The following is a 16,984-nucleotide window of genomic DNA, read 5'->3' as shown; positions in this document are numbered from 1 at the left end:
TACTATCTGCAACCACCTGAGCACACCACCCAGAAAACAAAGTTATTTCTTCGAATCCCTGGCTCTTCCATGGGGACCAGGAGGGATGTTGGCAGAGTCTGGCAATGGGTTTCTGGCTGTAAATGGCAAGTTAAACTGATGGGGATCCAGCTGCTTGTATACCATTCTGCCCTCACACGCTGGGCACAACACTAGAAGGCCGTTGGACCAGGCAGCTGGCGTAAGCAGGAGCTCAGCATGCACGCAGCTCCCTGTGACAGCACATGTGTGCTAACTGCTCCCCAGCTCAAATCCCTCCAGGAACACACACGTACAGTAACTCTAAATCACAGACCACTGCACCGTAACTGCAAATCATCTGCGCCGTGCTGAACTGTAATTTTAGTGTGTCTGTTTGCAACGCAATCTGGGTCTGTTTAGCAGAACCGTTTTGTATCTGTGATTGTGTGTGGGAGTAGGGGTGGGCGCATGGCTGACAGGTGCAGTAAAATAAAGCCACAAACTAAGCAGTGATGAGGCAGCCCAGCAGTGAAAAAGGTCTTCGGGTAGCCGTATTTCTCAGGAGGCTGGAAGAGCAGCAGTAAGCATTCAGCAGCAAACAGATGACCTGAAAACATCCCTCAAGTCCAATTTTATATATGCTTCTCCCAATACTTCTCTTACCCTTCTTTACTTCTTCTTTCTCTATATACAGAAAAAAAAAAAAAAAAAAGAGCTTAAATCCACTACTCTGAGAACATTGAGCTATCCAGTGAGCAAACAGTGCAAAGTCAAGAGAGAGCGCTCATCACGCACCCAGGACAGAGCCTCCAGCTAGCGGGATGTGAGCACACCTGCACACAGAGATGAAATTGCAGTTAAAGACGAGTTACCTATGGCAGGCTGAGACATAATTGTGTTATTGATTGTTATGTTTTTTTCTCATCATCGTATTACAGGATGCTTGAGAGACACTGTACAAACTAGTCTAAGCATCAGCGGTACAATATATGTTCCACTGAGCACTGGGTGTCTCGTGCTAGTGACTGCTGTCTCAGCCTGTTCCCTTTGCTTTTCTAGCTTTCCTGTGACCTTTTTGGTTATTCCAGTTTCAGTATCTCTACGGTTATTCTCCCTCAGAAGGTTTATCTATGCAAAGCCTTTCTTCTGGAGTGAGGCAGAGTCTTAAAGTGTAAAACCCATTTCAGAATATGAACTGAGAGAATTACTTTGGCAAAGTGGTCTTTTTTTGGCAACAACTACTTGGGTCACCTTCCCCTCGCAGAAAAACTTGCTCTGGTTTTACAGGAAAGAAGACGACGACAGAATCTCCCACTCCCCATGCCAGAAGAGAGGTCTTTAAATCTTCATTCAGATCCGAGGGTCTCAAACTTTGGCTATGGAAAGATGTCACCTCTTAGAGCCTGCTGTTGCAATGAGAAGTGCCACCTTCCATCGCCACTTGTCACCAGTCATACCTTGTCCCTGGGTACCCCAGGAGAAATGCCTGTGTGAGTGAACTTCTCCCCTCGCAGAGGCAGGTGGAGCCCTCACAGATGCTCCAGAACATGCAGATTTAGAGAGCCTTGGGCTTGCAGCTCTGCCTTTGCTGAGGAGGCAGGATCAGGCCCATGGGCAGCATGGAGCCAGCCCTGACCCCCAGAGCCTCCCACCTGCTGCAGCACCACGGGTACCAAGGTGCTGGGCATCCACAGGGCGCCTGCACACATCTTGCCCTTCGGAGCAGCCTCAGAAGGCCTGCCCAGGAGATCAGGTCGGTCAATGGAAAAGCAAAGATGACTCACGACAAACTACTCCTTCCCACAGGCCCGTCCTGGTAGGTTAAATCATTCTGTCCACTTCAAAAATGGAAGGATTTAACTTTCCTGACGCTGTCTGCTTATCCCACCTGAATTATTCTCCCCTTAAAGCAGAGCTAGTATTTTGTCTTTCTGGCTTCCCTCCGAACGTTCACTGGAGCCTTATGAAATCCCAGTGCCTCATCCCTTCCATCACATCCTCCCTCCTCAGCAGAGGCTGGAGCATCTCTCACCTTCGACCTTGCTCTGCTTCCCTTTTATGGTCTCCCTGCTGATTGCTGATGATGGTAATTTTAGTTTGTATCAAACCACAGCTAGATTGGTATTCTGTAATGTTTACAGCCTCCCGTATAGTATATTTTGGAAATGCTAATAAAAATAATTTTTGAAAGGGAAAAAGGAATTGCATTCAAATAGCTCACAGAGCACGAAGGAAAAAATACCATCTTGTCAAGATTAGCTGTGGGTCTCTAACATTATCCCTTAATTATTATTGAACAGCTTTGTCACAGACTCTCACTGGGGAAAGCCCTTCTGAGCCTTCTAAAATTCCCAAGCCACTGTTTAGATTACAAGTTTCACAGAGTGCAGGCTTTGAATCCGTCCCCAATACCCGATGTGATCACTGGCTGCACAAGAAAAAACTGTTTTCATTAAAAAAACTGAAATGGTCTTTTCGAGAAGCAACAAGCTGCACATTCAACACGTGTGATGAATACAGCGGCTTTTCCAGGGACTGCAACTGCTACCTGTGAAGAAGGAAAAATACAGATATGGACACACAATAGCTGGATCCTGCTTTCTTTCCAGCACCAACTGTATCGTGTTGACGCTCTGCTGACTTTGAAAGGAATGCCCTGCACAAAGGCACAAGATTGATTGCATTGCTCTTCTCTGCACACAGCTCAAAAATAATTTTTCAGTCTAAATTAACAAATATCTACAGTATCGGTGCTCTTAAAGGAAAGTAATGAACTGTTCTATATTCATCTCTCTCATTACAGATTTGTTACAGCTTATCACATGAATAATATTCCAGCTCTTAAAAGAAAAAAGCCCTGTGTCAGAGAAAAAACACTTTGATTTCTCATATGCACTTAAACACCAAGTTAATTAAATAGGAAGAAGTCATACAAGCCATTTTAAATCTGCTAGCACAAGATGAACTCCTACCTTTTCTGTGCACAGGATGAATTTTTTAAGTGATGCACTCTATCTGCTATCACAGATAAGGCTTTCGCAACCATTTTAGACAGAAATTGATGGCATTTTGCAGCATTATACTTAATTCTGGGAATGAAATAAGGGCAGGATTTCATTCCACACCCATAAAGAGGAGCAGCTCAGAAATCAGAGTGCAAGGACAGGACAAACTGAAGAGACTGTGTGTCACCTGTTGACACTCTTGCTCACCCTCTCCTTTAGCTGCCTAGACCTTTGAGCCTTTCCAAATTATGGTAATCTTGCAAGGATGTCCCACGGGCTACACCAAAGTTCAGACCACATATTGCATTATGGATTATAGACGTCCTACACAATCGCTGCCTTCTGAATTTTTTATGCTGGAGAGATCCTGCTGCAGCCACAAAAGGAATTAGGGCATTTACAGCTCTTTGTAGCACTTTGAGATTAGAGTAGTGTCAAAGGGCAAGGATTTAATCCAAAAGAGCCAACAAAATGGCATTTACAAACACAATGCTGAATGCTCAGACTCATTCAGTTCACTACGCAAAGTATAACATGAAGCTACAATTAAAAACTATTATAATTCATGTGCATCAGGGAATATAGTCACACCTGTCTATGCAAATCTGACAAAATACATGCAAGCTTAATCTACTCAAGCATAGCCTTTCTGGGCTATATACTTACCAAAATTCATTGTTAATGGGGGTAAAAGTAGGAACAGTAAGAACAGTCCCAGAAAACCTTATGTGTCCTGAGGCAGGGAAACATTCAATTCTCACTCTAATTCAATACAGAATTTGGACACCTTGAAATCAGGTTTCCAAGTCCACTGAGCCCAAACTAGTTGTTACCAGAACCTGGAAGTCACACTTGGATGTATTTTGCTGTCACTGAGTCTTTTTTTTTTTTTTTTTGTGATAAGCCTGGCTGCCATCCGTCCTTTGGAAAGAAGTACAAGCAAACCCCTCAAACAGCAGCCCTGCTCTCCCATGGCTGTGAGAAGGTGTTCTAAGGAACAAGGAGCAGACTGTAAGTACAGCCTTCTGAGGTCTCCCAAAACTGAGGAGGCTCTGAACCTCACAAGCACCACTGGATTAAAAAATCCTGCCACAATAAGGCACTGGACTAGGCACTGAACACATAGTACTGAATGTTAGCTCTGCTTGCTCCTCCAGGAAAATCACTTCACTCTTTGCCTATCATACTCTTTCTCATTTATTTTAAGTGTAAATATGCCAAAACATATACAGCTTTTCTCTGTGATATTGCTGACAGTGAAGATATAAAGCCCAGATTTCAGTATGGGTCCTGAGGCACTCAAGTGACACAATATGGTGTTTAGAAATCCCCCATTAAGCAGAACAGTGACAGTTTTGCCCCCAGTGAGCCTTTAACAAGGCTTCTTTCCATATGCTCAAGAATTTTACCTGTCCAAAATTGTTACCATCCTTGAATAATTTGAGATTCAGAGACTGTCGCCTATGAACCTTTGCTATCTCAACCAGCTGAAAGGCTTGAAAGAGAGATTTGTACATTTGTACTAAGGATTTAATCTGGATTAGAAATTGATCTCAATGAGTCTACTCCAAATATATTTCTTAAATGAAACGAAGGATTTTTTTTTAACATTAACATTTTTCTTGTCTAGAGGTCATCCAGTCAAACAGAAAATTCTGTAGCAAAGCTTAAAATAAAACTTTTCCCTGACTACCAAACTGAATATTAATTCATTTACATGCAACATATAACTACAGTCATTTGCCCACATAAATATGGTTAACCAGATTAGTAGAGCAGCAACTCAATGAAAGTTAAACTGATTTCTCAAATATATCAAACATAATTTTCGAAACAATAAAAAGACAAAAACTCTCATCTTTAAAAGTCACAAACATCACAAGAGAGAGAAATGGGCACTTATGATGAGAAAGATAAAGGGGCCTGGTTCATGTTCAAAAGTTCTTTTGATATCAAAACTGATTGATGATATTTGACCTTAGCAGTGTGGATCAATCAAAAAAAAATAAAAAATGAAAGCACTTTGAAGAACGCTTTTAAAACCACAGACCCACAAGAAACTGTAAGAGATTTCAGCTGTGGGTCTTCTATTTGACCTCCAGAAGGTGGTAAGCTTGCATCCTCATTCAAACTGTCAAGCAGCACAATATTTCCAATATTTGAATACATGAAATCAACTCAATCCAAGATATAAAACTGACCAAGGTGCAAAAGGAGTGAGGAACTAATAAATTATTTCTGAACACCATTTATTTTAGAGAACTTCAAAGTTTTTAGGTCTTGTGACTTCTAGGTTGTTTTGGTATCTAAAAATTGTATTCCTCCAAAACAACTGTAAGTATTTCTCTCTATATAAATGATGCAACTCAGTACAACAAGCAATGGATACCTAAAATATATTCATTCCTCTAGAGGCCTCATTCATGCAGTTTAAGTTCCAGCCAAATATATAGGCCACCAAAAGAGGATTGGCATTGTCTTTGTAGAGGTGAAAAAAATCCTTCAAGGTACTAGAGATCTAAAAAGATTAATCTGTGCTGAAATAAGTGGTAGGCTTGTAATACCTGTGAAATCTGGACTGGTCTGTTTATTTTCATGCCGGACAAATCTTTCAGTAAAAAGGGAACATCAATGTTAAATTCCTGCTTGCTGGTTTGAGGCTTTAAAGGAGACATCAATTATTCTGTTATTTATTTAGGAAATATCTCCCTGAATATACACAAAAAGAAGCTGAAAAGGTACTACTTCTCCATTTTATGAACTTGAATAAAGGACAGCACACTACAAGATTTATGCTAGTTAAAACCAGTAGTAAGATCCTACTCTTTATCAGGTTACTCTCCCCTCCTCATCATATTCCTAGTTTCCCCATTTCTCTGCACTAAGCTTAGCTTCTGCTTCCTCCGTCTTCAAATGTCCTTTTTAAGCGACTTCCCTTTCTCCCACAATCTTATTTTCTTCCTTCTTCACCCTCCTGTGCCAGCTTCCTATACAAGACCTTTCCTCGGCTTTTGAAGCCCAGCTGACTAACAAGCTGCTCAAAACCAAGAACCTCACAGGAGCTGAAAACCACTCCTATCAATACATTTCCTTCCCGATGATGTTTTGGACAGTGGGCTATACAAAATGCTTGGGGTAGATTCTAATCCAGTCTTTCATTTGTGGGAACTCAAACCCATCACTAGCCTTTGCCCTCCACTTTCAACCCTCTTTAAAAAGGCAATAGTCACAGTTACCATTGAGCATCTCTTTCATGTCCCAGGGAACAGGACTGTTTTAAGCTAATATTCTTTGAAGCTAACCACTCTACTCTGGACTCCTTAAGTTTGACAAAGTTCATTTTTCCTAAGCATTTTCTGGAAATCTTCATAGGGTAAAAATAGTAAAGCGTTACTCTGAGGAGCATTTTTTCCTGCACGTTAATGTATTTCCTTATAGCTCTGTCTTGTGAAGTTAACCATGCGCCCAGAAAGGAGTCTCTGCTGAAGAAGCTTCCAATAGCTCATCAGTTCAAAGCAGACCTGGTATTCATTTCTTTTGAGAAAGCATCATCCCTGCTTTGAACAGGCAGGCAGTTTCTTTATCAAATGGCAAATGAAACATCTGCACAGCAAGGCCAAACCACTCCTGCTGGGTTCATTATTTTGATAGCTTTCCAAGCAAAGTTAACTGCTTTGTCCCCATATCCATCCCAACTGCCCCACAGATTAAACCCAGCAATCATTACTACCCATCCCTCCAGCACTTTCCGTGGCATCGGACTGTGTGTTCCCACACTTTATCATCACGAGGTGTTGTTATGCCACTGCTGATGCAAACAGCTGGTCAGTTTTTACGATGGGCGTATTATCATCGGCTGTTACTGCTCGATGCCTAATGCATTTGATTGCCTTCTCCCCTGCCGTCAGCAGAGATCTACCCATCACACAGCCCACACAAACTTCCCATCAGAAACACTTCTGCACAAATCAGATGGAAAAGCATTATGTCAGAAGATAGACTAAAAGAGTGAGAGACATGTCTTATGATATGTTAGACCATATCTGAATAATTCATTTAGCCAGATGTTTTACAGCCTAATTTTCAGAGATCCTTAATACTATCCGCAAGTAAAATACAAATCAGTGTTTTGCAGAGAAGCCATTAGCCAGGCCAGGATCTTACATTACGCTGCAGGATTATAAAATAACATCAGTGTCTTCTGCAGTAAGTTAGAGCTTAATATATATGGATATATGACCAACAGAGGAGAGGAAAGTGGGCAACAGGGATCAAAGTAACAACAGGATGCTTCAGAACTTGCTAGAATTGAAGCTCACTAAACTGAATTTAATTTCCAATGACTACGTTCTGTGAAAGTTTCTGTTTCAAAACACTTTGTTAACATACTCATTGAAGAAAGTATTATCCCCATTCCACAAATAAGGTCCTGAAACATTTAATTAAAACTGTTCAAAAATTTGGAACTAACTCTAATGGTCCATTCAAAACCAAACCAAACCAACCCCCCCCCCCCAAAAAAAAAAAAAAAGGTTGCCAGCTTAATGTACGCTATGCAGATAGAAGACTACCAAAACTTTTTAAAGATGCTACAGAAGGCGAATCCTTAATATGGATTTTTTTTTTTTTTTTTAAAACTGTGTTTTTTAATATTCACAATTTATTCTCCTTCAAGAGTTTTCAATAGACTAAATTTACTGGAAGCCACAGCTACCTAACTAGCTGGATATGTTTGGTGACACGGCGAGGTTTGAATCAGCATTTCCGAGCCCGCCCTGGGACTTCCCATGTTCCTAGCACAGGGTGACCGGTCCCTATTGTAAGGGCCGAGCGGAGGAGCTGAGGACAATTACATCACGTCACGCCAGCCTGTGGATCAATAACTCATTCAAGTAGTGGATGAAATAGCACAGCAGGACAATGGCTAACAGCCCCACTGTAGGCCACAGAAAAGGATGCTTTTAGTGCAGATTAACTAAAAACACACAAAGGATGAGTTTGGCTGAACTCCCCTGACATGAGCAGAGCTCTATTAAATGAGGCTCTGGTTGAATATAGCGGACAGTTATTCACAGCACACACTGTTGCAAAATAACAATCCAGAGAGCTACAGAAACTCCAGTAATCCCAGATTTTAACTTTTTTCCCCCCGTCTTTCCAGTCTTGAAATTTCAGAGGTAAAGATTATCAAGAAAACTTTAAAAAACTTTAAAAAGTAGCATATGTCATTTGCATTATGAGATTTCCACCTTTAATGGCTTGTGCAGCCCAATATGTTCTTTAAACGGGCTAAATCCATGAGAGACTGCACTTTGTCAAGAGAAATGGATATGCTTGTATTACTGCTGGCAACACCCCTAACACAAACAATGTCTTGCACTTTCCTTCAAGTGTGTTTATCTTACGTGTTCCTCTGAAAGAAAATGACTCCACAACATGGAAAAAGGATATCAAATCCCAGCAAGTGAATTAGGGCCGGATTAGGCATCACAAGCGCCCTGTGCAGACGCGCTGCAGGATCCCCAGCATCGCTCTGGTGGCCTGTCTGTCCCCCCAAAAAGTCTGGCATTCTGGTTAGCAATGCTGCCTGAGGACTGAGGGGGTCTGGAAATTGAAGCTTCAGGGCTCGTTGCTGCAGGTCAGTGTTAGCACACACTGTGTCACAGACACCTGGAGACGGTCCCCTTGCCCCTCTGTGTGCCAGCCTTGCTGTGTCGCCTGAGTTAACTCCAGCTGCCCGAGGGGACAGTCCAATACATGTCACAGGCATTAAGAAAAAGTCATTAATTACAATAAATTCCAGCCCCAGCTGCCAAATCCTGGAAGAAGCTTTGTGTAGCTGTAACAGCATTGCGCAATGCTGTAAAACTCTATCAGAAAATAGATTATCACACACGCCCCCAAAAAGGATCCTGCTCCACCTCATTTTTGTTTCAAACAGTGTGAAGAAATTGCAGTTTGTGAAGAAACAGGTACTTCTTCCTGATCATCTCTGCTATGTTAAACACACACATTTAGGAATCCCCAGGATTATCTGTTGGCTCTTGTATCACACCCACCAGACAAGATGCATGCTGCGACATAATGCGCTCGTACTTTCACCTATTGTAAACAAGATAATGAGTTTGCAACATAAAAGATCAATAAAAGGTTATAACTAGATATTTCAACCAACTGAATAAATTTAAGTAGTCTATTTTTTGCCACCAGGAGAAGAACACTGACAGGAGAGATGGCTTTTACTGAAGTTGCACTCTTAATGCAACTACTGCTTGGGGAGGGGTGGAATTAGCATTGCCAAGTACTTCTTGCTTGCTTCTTTAAAGCCATGGTTTTAGCTACCTAGTGAATATTTCCCTGAATTCTAGTTAGAGAGGTGGGGAAGAGAAAGAGATAAATTAAGGGAGGAAAAAAAGGATACCATCACATCAATAGATCACCACAGAGCTGTCTTCTAGGCACACCAGGACTCTTTCTGCCTTGCAAAAAAGCAACATTTTAAAATTCACTCCCCAATGGCCTAATTCTTCTCCTATTTAGGTCAAAGGCAAATCTCCTCTTGCCTTCAAGTGAGAGCAGAGCAGGGTCAAAAATGAGTATTTCTGAAAAACACTTCCAGAAACACAAATGCTGCCTCTCTGATGTTGCTTTCTTGCAGTAACCTGTGGATCCTAACTAGTTATCAATACTATGTTCAACGAAGAGACGGAACCAACATTAGGAATTTTTCCTAGCTAATACATCATCACATTGACATCATTCAAGGCCTGAGGAACTCACTATCTAAATAGGTAAAATCAAAAAAGGTATAGATTTTCAAGTAACTTGTCCAAAATGACAGGGGGGGTCAATGGCAGATCTACCACCAGAGATCCCTCCAGTCCTGGAGAGCCACGCTCAGTCCTTGTCTGCTCCACCTCCATCAGCATCTTCATGCTCTCTTCATTGATAAAAATATTAACAACAACTTCACACTTTCTTCTGGTGAAAACCAGGAAAGCTCCTTTCGGAAAGGAATTTTGGCACCGAGGCAGAAAAATGATTTTATAAAAGCTCGGGGAACACACTCTTCTCTCCACAGACACACCCCTTCAGCTGTAAAGACTTCAAGTTGCGGCACAGTCAGGACTATTTAAACAAATGACAGCTCTGTATCGGATTCTTCGATGCTCTGTCTCACCCACGCAGGCTCAGTTAGCTCAGCTACACTCCCAAAACTACAGGCGGAGATAACACCACACAAGGAAGTAAACAAGAAAAAATCCACTTTGTTTCTTTGGTAGTAAAAACAAGAGAGATTCCCAATGAAAAAATGGAAGCAAGAAAGGAAGCTTGTAGGGACAGAGGTGCTTTTTTTTTTTTTCTTTTCATCCAGAGTTTCAAACAATAACATTTCAAAAGAGGACAGAGTTTAATCATCAAGTCCAGTACTGCAGTTGAGAAAATAAATCTACTGAATTTATACCACAAGATTTTGCACATTCCCTGGCAGTAACGTGCCAGTCCATTCCTCGGATGCTTGTTCCTGTTCCTATTCAGGATTCTCCTTTCTTAAGCAATAAATCCAGTGGGTTTGTGCGCTGGCAGGATCTCAGGTTTGGTGTGTTTCTAGATACAGCCATGTTTCGGGCTTGTTTTCCTGCTGCCAACATCCCCGTGCCTCCAAGGGAGCCTTTGTAAACATGATGTTAGAAATGGCTTTTGAGACAGTTTCCCCAGGTAAAAAGTGGCAGATATAAACCTAGCGAGACACCAGCAGAAAAAAAAACAAACAAAACAGGGGCTAAAAAAACCTTGCTGCACTGATTAAATTGTCAAGCAAGACAGAGGAGTCCGTTATAAGATCTCCTCTGTATCAGTACATTATTCAGAAATTTCTCCAGATTGGGTGAATTTTACAATGAAAGAAACGCCAGTAGAAAGAGCTGAGTAATTCGTCTTGATCCTCTGAATCTTACATCTTATGCATTTACACGGAAAAGGGCGTGTGCATCTATTCCTTGTAATCTCTATCGTGGCAACATAGAGGCCATTAAGTGCAAACAATTTGTCTTGTGGAATAGGGTATTCCTTTGCGTTTTTCCCTACCAAAGTTTAATCGCTGCATGTTCTGATCTCCCTGATAACTGCTGTTATCTCCCTGTATCATTTTGATAAAAATAGTCCAATACAACTCCACATGCTGGCATGTGCTTACCCACACTAAGGAGGCTCCCAGGAACTGCTCGGTCCTTTTAGGTTCCCCATCAGCACTTGGGGGACACATGCTCCGTTTACAGCTGTACATATGAGATAGTAATAGGAAACCTCAAGCTTCATTTGAAGGACAGTCACAGGAGTCAGTTATCTGCTTTTCCAGGTAAAGAGCCGCCCTCCAGCAGCTTCAGTCAAAACGACTCCCCTCTATCCTTCATCACTTCAGTCCATTTCATTGCTACCAGATGGTTTTGTGCCTACAAGAAGTTATGTTAAGACTGACCACGCATGAAAGACGGTGTATTTGCTGAAACAACGATGACAAAGAATGTAAATTTTGCCTTATTCCTCTAGAAACAGCCTTCAACAACCAAACCTGTTGGAGACAGGAAAATGAAAGGAGCAAAAGCACATAAACCATGCAGCAGAATGAAACGAAAATCTCTGCAGATCTATTTGACCGTTTTCTGCGTCAAGTATTTCAGCTGTATCACTGCAGTACTGCATGCACACATCTACAGCATTGGCTCAAAGACCAGAATTGTTGGCATTTGGAGGGTGTTGATGGTTGGTTTGATAGTAACTGAATCTTAAGTCACTTCCAAGTAAATCCCCTAGACTTCGTGACTTCAGCATCACTGGCAAGAGGAGCACTTGGACATCCACTCTGGCACAGTAGTTAAAGGTTTGTTCTTGTAAAACCTCTTTTGTCAGAAGTACAACCTCCAGCAGAATATGCTACTGATCAGCACAGGGAAGCCCGCAGTGCTTCTCCACTCAACTGAGACTCGTCCTGTGGAAATAATTCCTCTACATAAGCCAGAAATCACATTTCACAGCCTTCAATTTCAAGTCTAGGCTCTCTTGAGAAAACAGTTTTGTAAGCTTTGGAGGAGAAACAATAGGAGCCAACTGCATGTTAACAAGTTAATTCTTTAAGACCTACTCCACTTAGGGGCACAGTGCCGAAAATTCAGAACAGAGCAGCACATGAAAGGACAACACAGAAGATCTTAACCAAGATACACATGTTGTGGTAGCACATATAGAAGCCAACATGTAATTCCATATTCATTGATAACAGAGGGTGCTTTTCTTCCTACCCATCCTCTCCCATTTCTATATTCAGAATTGAAGTGAAGCATACGTTCCCAGTGCCATAACCACCGCTGGGTGTGTTTAAAGCTTTACTGTATAAAAATTCAGAGATACACCAGCTACTCTCAAAATGACTACAGTGAATTATTTCCAACCAGAACCAGTTCTGTTTTATGGCTTATAAGCAAATACCACAATGACATGTTCACCAAAGCACATGAAACCTACTAAAATATGTTCATAGCTTTTCATACTGTAATTTTGACCTTTTCATTTTCCAATTATTTCTCTCAGCAACCGAAGAGATTTGTTTTACAACACTCATAATTTCGGGGAGCTTGGCAAGTGTGTACAGTACCTTTCAACATTGCTGCCAAACAACTTGAGTTAAAGTAATAAATCAAGTCATAACTGTCCTCTGCTGATAAGCAAAATTACCAACAACACATGCTTTATAGCTTAAGGATACTACTTATTTGTATAATTCAAGTCCTACTGTCACCTGAAAGAAACGCACACGAAAATATAATCACAAAGCAGCAGTGACATGTTGCACTAACACTGCTAATAATTTTAGCATCGTCCTTCCCATTGTAATCTGGAAGAACTGCTGGTTAGCAATTGCAAGCAATGGTATACTTCACTCAAAGAAAAATGAGGTAGAACATTTTCATTATTCACCCGGACACAGCCTACTCCTTTCCTACAATTTGTTTTTGTTTCAGCTGCCTGAACTTTGGAAAAGCACATACTTTAATAAATTGACACTGGGGTGTTGTAGTGTCCTTGACATCTCCATAGGCCTTATGTCAAGGTCCAGTCCTGCAGATGTTCTCTCCAACATGCAATTTGAGCAAGGGAAACATCTCAACATGCTGCTGTAGGTACTTCAAGTCACTTCAAGGGGAGAAATACACCTGTGTATATCTATACAGTGCCACAACTGATGTATTTTGGGTGCAGTCAGGATGTAGGGACTGAGCGTGATTTGTGCTGTATCATAAAATACCAAGGCGTGAAACAATGTAGAGCATGCATGTCCTTCACCCTGTCCTGAGGCGAGCCCAGCCAACACCAACCTGGAAGGAAGTGCTTTAAAAACGCTTTGCAAAAGGAAACGTATGACTTGTTTTCAACGCCTCGCAAGCCTGACTGGCTGCTTTGTGACTTCTGCTGGCCAAAAGACTCACCTCACACATTGCACTGGGAGCAGATGCGCGATGGAGTTCAGGGACAGCGCAGCCACCTGCCAGCGAGGGCCATCGGCTCTGCCCCAGGAGGCATTTTAGTTGAATTCTCCATCCTACCAGCAGACGGCAGGTGCTGCCTGCCCTCCTCACGTACCCATGTGTCAACAGTGGCTACAAGAGCAGTGTCGAGCCGGGAACTTGATGGTTAGAACTGACCAGCCCTCCGGTCAGAGCTGAGAGGGCTGCAAGTTCACCACTGAGAAGGTTTCCATGTTTCCTTAGAAGATGAATACAAGCACGACCATACAAGGAGTATTTTTACATCTAAAAATGTTGCAAGAAGGAGTTCATATTTTTATTTGCCAATTATGAAGACATTAATTTCAGTCTCTAAATCCAGAGCGGAGAGATTTTGCAGCAAAAGGCATGCTATCTCAGTGCCAGAAAGTTCATTTTTCTTCCTCCCAGAGGAACATATTTTTCATCCTGACGTCTTCTCCATACAGAAATGTGCAATAGAAAGATCATGGAGATGTAGCAAAACTCCATAAGACTGAAAGAGCCACATCCTCTGCCTGCTGTGCAGCTCTAGGTGTGATGAAGCTATCTCTGCAACTGCCCAGGAGCTTTCCCTAGTATTTTGACACGGCAGAAAAACAAGAAGTACTGCATTTCAAAGCAACTATTTTGACTGGAGAGCAAGTAAAACCACTATGGACATAAGGGAGAAAGATTAACCTATTCATAGAAAACCATGATTTCTGAACAAACAAAACTGTCAAAAATCTGTGAAGTTTTTTAGGCAAATAAAACCTGGGAAAATCAAGTGTTGAAACAGTGGAAGCCACACATTTTTAACAGCACCAGACAGATCTGGCATCTCAAACGTAAGCTTCATTTGCTGCAGGGCTTCATTTGTCCATGCCTGTGTCCCCCCTCACCCATAAAACCAGGATTTAATCTTCCTTTGCAGAACTGTTAAAAAGGCATTGCCACTTACCATCTGCTCAACATCCTCCTTACCCTGTCTTTACATGAAACACCTTTCTCCCAGTTCTCAGAATAAGCAGCAGACCTGCAGGATCCTGCCTCTCCTGAACAACACCATCTTTAAAATTTATATTTGTGCTTTAGGAAATTAATTCCAATTAGCTGGCCTGGAAGCTTGCTTGGAATGAGATACAAATTTCTTTTAAGAGAAATATCGGCATTGGGGAGGGAGGTGGTACTTTGCTTTTAAGAATACATCTCCAGTGGAAGCAGGGCAACCAAGCGGTAAGGCAATACATTTGTCTGGCACTTTTTGTTGACTCGGTGACAATTTCGTTGACTCAGAACTCTGAATTCTGACATCACCTTGTTACAAAAGAAGCATTTTCAGCCACATGTTATTTTTCTACAGGGATTTGACTCATTCTTCCAAACTTTAATTTAGAATCAATTGTTTGCTGTGTTATTTTCACACATAAAAGGCAGCGCTGGCTCTTATTACTCCACAGAGATCTTTAAAAGCCTGGAATATACTTGTGGGATAAGTAGCTCCTTTATTTAGGGAGAGGACAGAGAGGGGGAGGAGAAGCACAAAAACACCTTCAATTGCTCAAATCACTTAGTTAGGCAAACATCCTAATGCCTTTCTTTTTGTTTCAAAGAGCAATTCGGGAAACCACTAGGGGCTGCAAGTTCAGGCAACTCAAAGGCCAATAAAAGTATTTGACTGTCACTTCTGAGTAGGTGGAAGCTCTCTTCTGAATCCATTTGGAAAGGAAATCACCCACACATTTCCATGTTTGATAAAGATCACGGCTCAAATGACCACCTGCCAGCAGCCAGCCAACAGAGGAAAGGGGAGAAATAGAACAGAAAAAAAATCTAACACAGATTTTCCAAGCAGTACAATTGTAACATTATGTTAGAAACCTAAATTAAACTGCTTTTTATTGCTCAGTACTCTAAGGCTGGGGTATGCACAGGTAAGTTTTTTGTAAGGATTTTTTTCCATCTCTCCAATAGGACTCATAACTCCACACAGACTTACTATTAAACAGTTCCACAAATTCACCAAGATCAATATTGTGCCTCGTAAGGGCTGTCCCAACCACCTGTGAATCAAAACCTTGCATGAAAAGGACCTGCAGATAATGCTGTTTAGCAAATCGAGTATCTTCTCCAAGTTGTAAGAGCTCCCATTGAACAACAACTTACCATGATGAGAAAGAAATGCTGTCTAGAAACCTGCAGTCAGCCGAAACAACAACATTACACCCGTTTGTATGCTGAATTGATAATGCAGGTGACATCTTCCCCAAGTGGGGTGAAAATAGAATGAAATTTATTAAAATAATGCTAATAATAAAAAAAAAATCATATGGACTTTCCTGGAAATGTAGTATTCCCCACTCTGCTATGAGGATCTCACCCCTGACGAGTGTCTTGCGTGCTTCAATGTGGTGAAAAAAGACTGGAATGGCTTCAGGAATAAATTATTAGAATGATCTGGTCTTGAGAACAGATCATAAGGAGCTCATTTATGCAGCTTAACAAAAGCAAGATGGGGAGGCAATTGTTCATGCACAAAAAAGAGAGCTGATGCCACAACACTCTTAGTCATGCAGATAAAGGCAAAACAAGCTCCAGTGATCAGAATTTGAGGAACATGATATTCAAGCTGGAAGCAAAAGGCACCTTTTATCATAAAGGTAATTCCTTATTGTAATGGTTTACTGAGTACAACAATAATTAGCTATCACCTAGGGCCCACTTTAATTAAGACTGAATATTTTTCACGAGTATTCATCAGTACACGTCCCAGTTTATGCAAGAATCACTGGAGCCACACAACATGCCACATACGAGGTAAAACTCTAAGCCTGAAGATAGCCATGACAAACTGTGACTTAATCTTTGCAGGGCTTTCCCACCTGGTCCCAATCAATACGTGCAGCTTTCCCTGGATATGCAAACAAGCTGTTATCATCCTCAGGCACATTCCCTTCACTGTGCAGAGATAGCTGCTGCTGAACAAGGCTGGATGCTGGCACAGGCAGGGAAACCTGCCCACACTGCCTCGAGATGAGGTGAGATGCTGGAGCTGAATGCGGGGCTCCCCTTGCACAGAGTGCTCCTGCTCCTCCGCCGCCATCCCCAGGGCAAAGCACAGTGCTCTTTCCCAGCAGCAGTACCGATAAATGTTTGATTTATCCCCAAAAAGTGATGTGGGCTCCTAGACATTTCTCATTTTCTTTTCCATAATTACTCGCTAAGCATGGCCAGCAGCACCTTGTAGAAGCTGAGATGGAGAAGCCTCACATTTTCGCAGGTTAAGACTGTGGCTTCTATACTACCAACTTTCTGTGGTCAGAACAATGTCTAAAATTTACACCCGGATGCAAAATAGCACATGCGAGTTTTACATCTATACAAATCAGTTTTACGTGAACATTTTTGAAGTCTTCAGGCTCTAGAAAAACGTTGTATTTTTGCTCTTTTCTTACG

General features: G+C 41.7%; 1 protein-coding gene across 2 annotated transcripts in view; it reads right to left on the bottom strand.

The window, feature by feature from the left end:
- Nucleotides 1–16,984, bottom strand: part of ADCY5 (adenylate cyclase 5) — a 216,048-nt gene that overhangs the window by 157,037 nt on the left and 42,027 nt on the right. The gene's annotated exons all lie outside the window — the stretch shown is intronic.

The sequence above is a fragment of the Cygnus olor genome, chromosome 6, assembly GCF_009769625.2.
Source record: "Cygnus olor isolate bCygOlo1 chromosome 6, bCygOlo1.pri.v2, whole genome shotgun sequence".
In the NCBI taxonomy this organism is placed as follows: domain Eukaryota; kingdom Metazoa; phylum Chordata; class Aves; order Anseriformes; family Anatidae; genus Cygnus; species Cygnus olor.
Note: the sequence above shows the minus strand (reverse complement) of the source record. Positions and strands in the feature narration are given on the sequence as shown.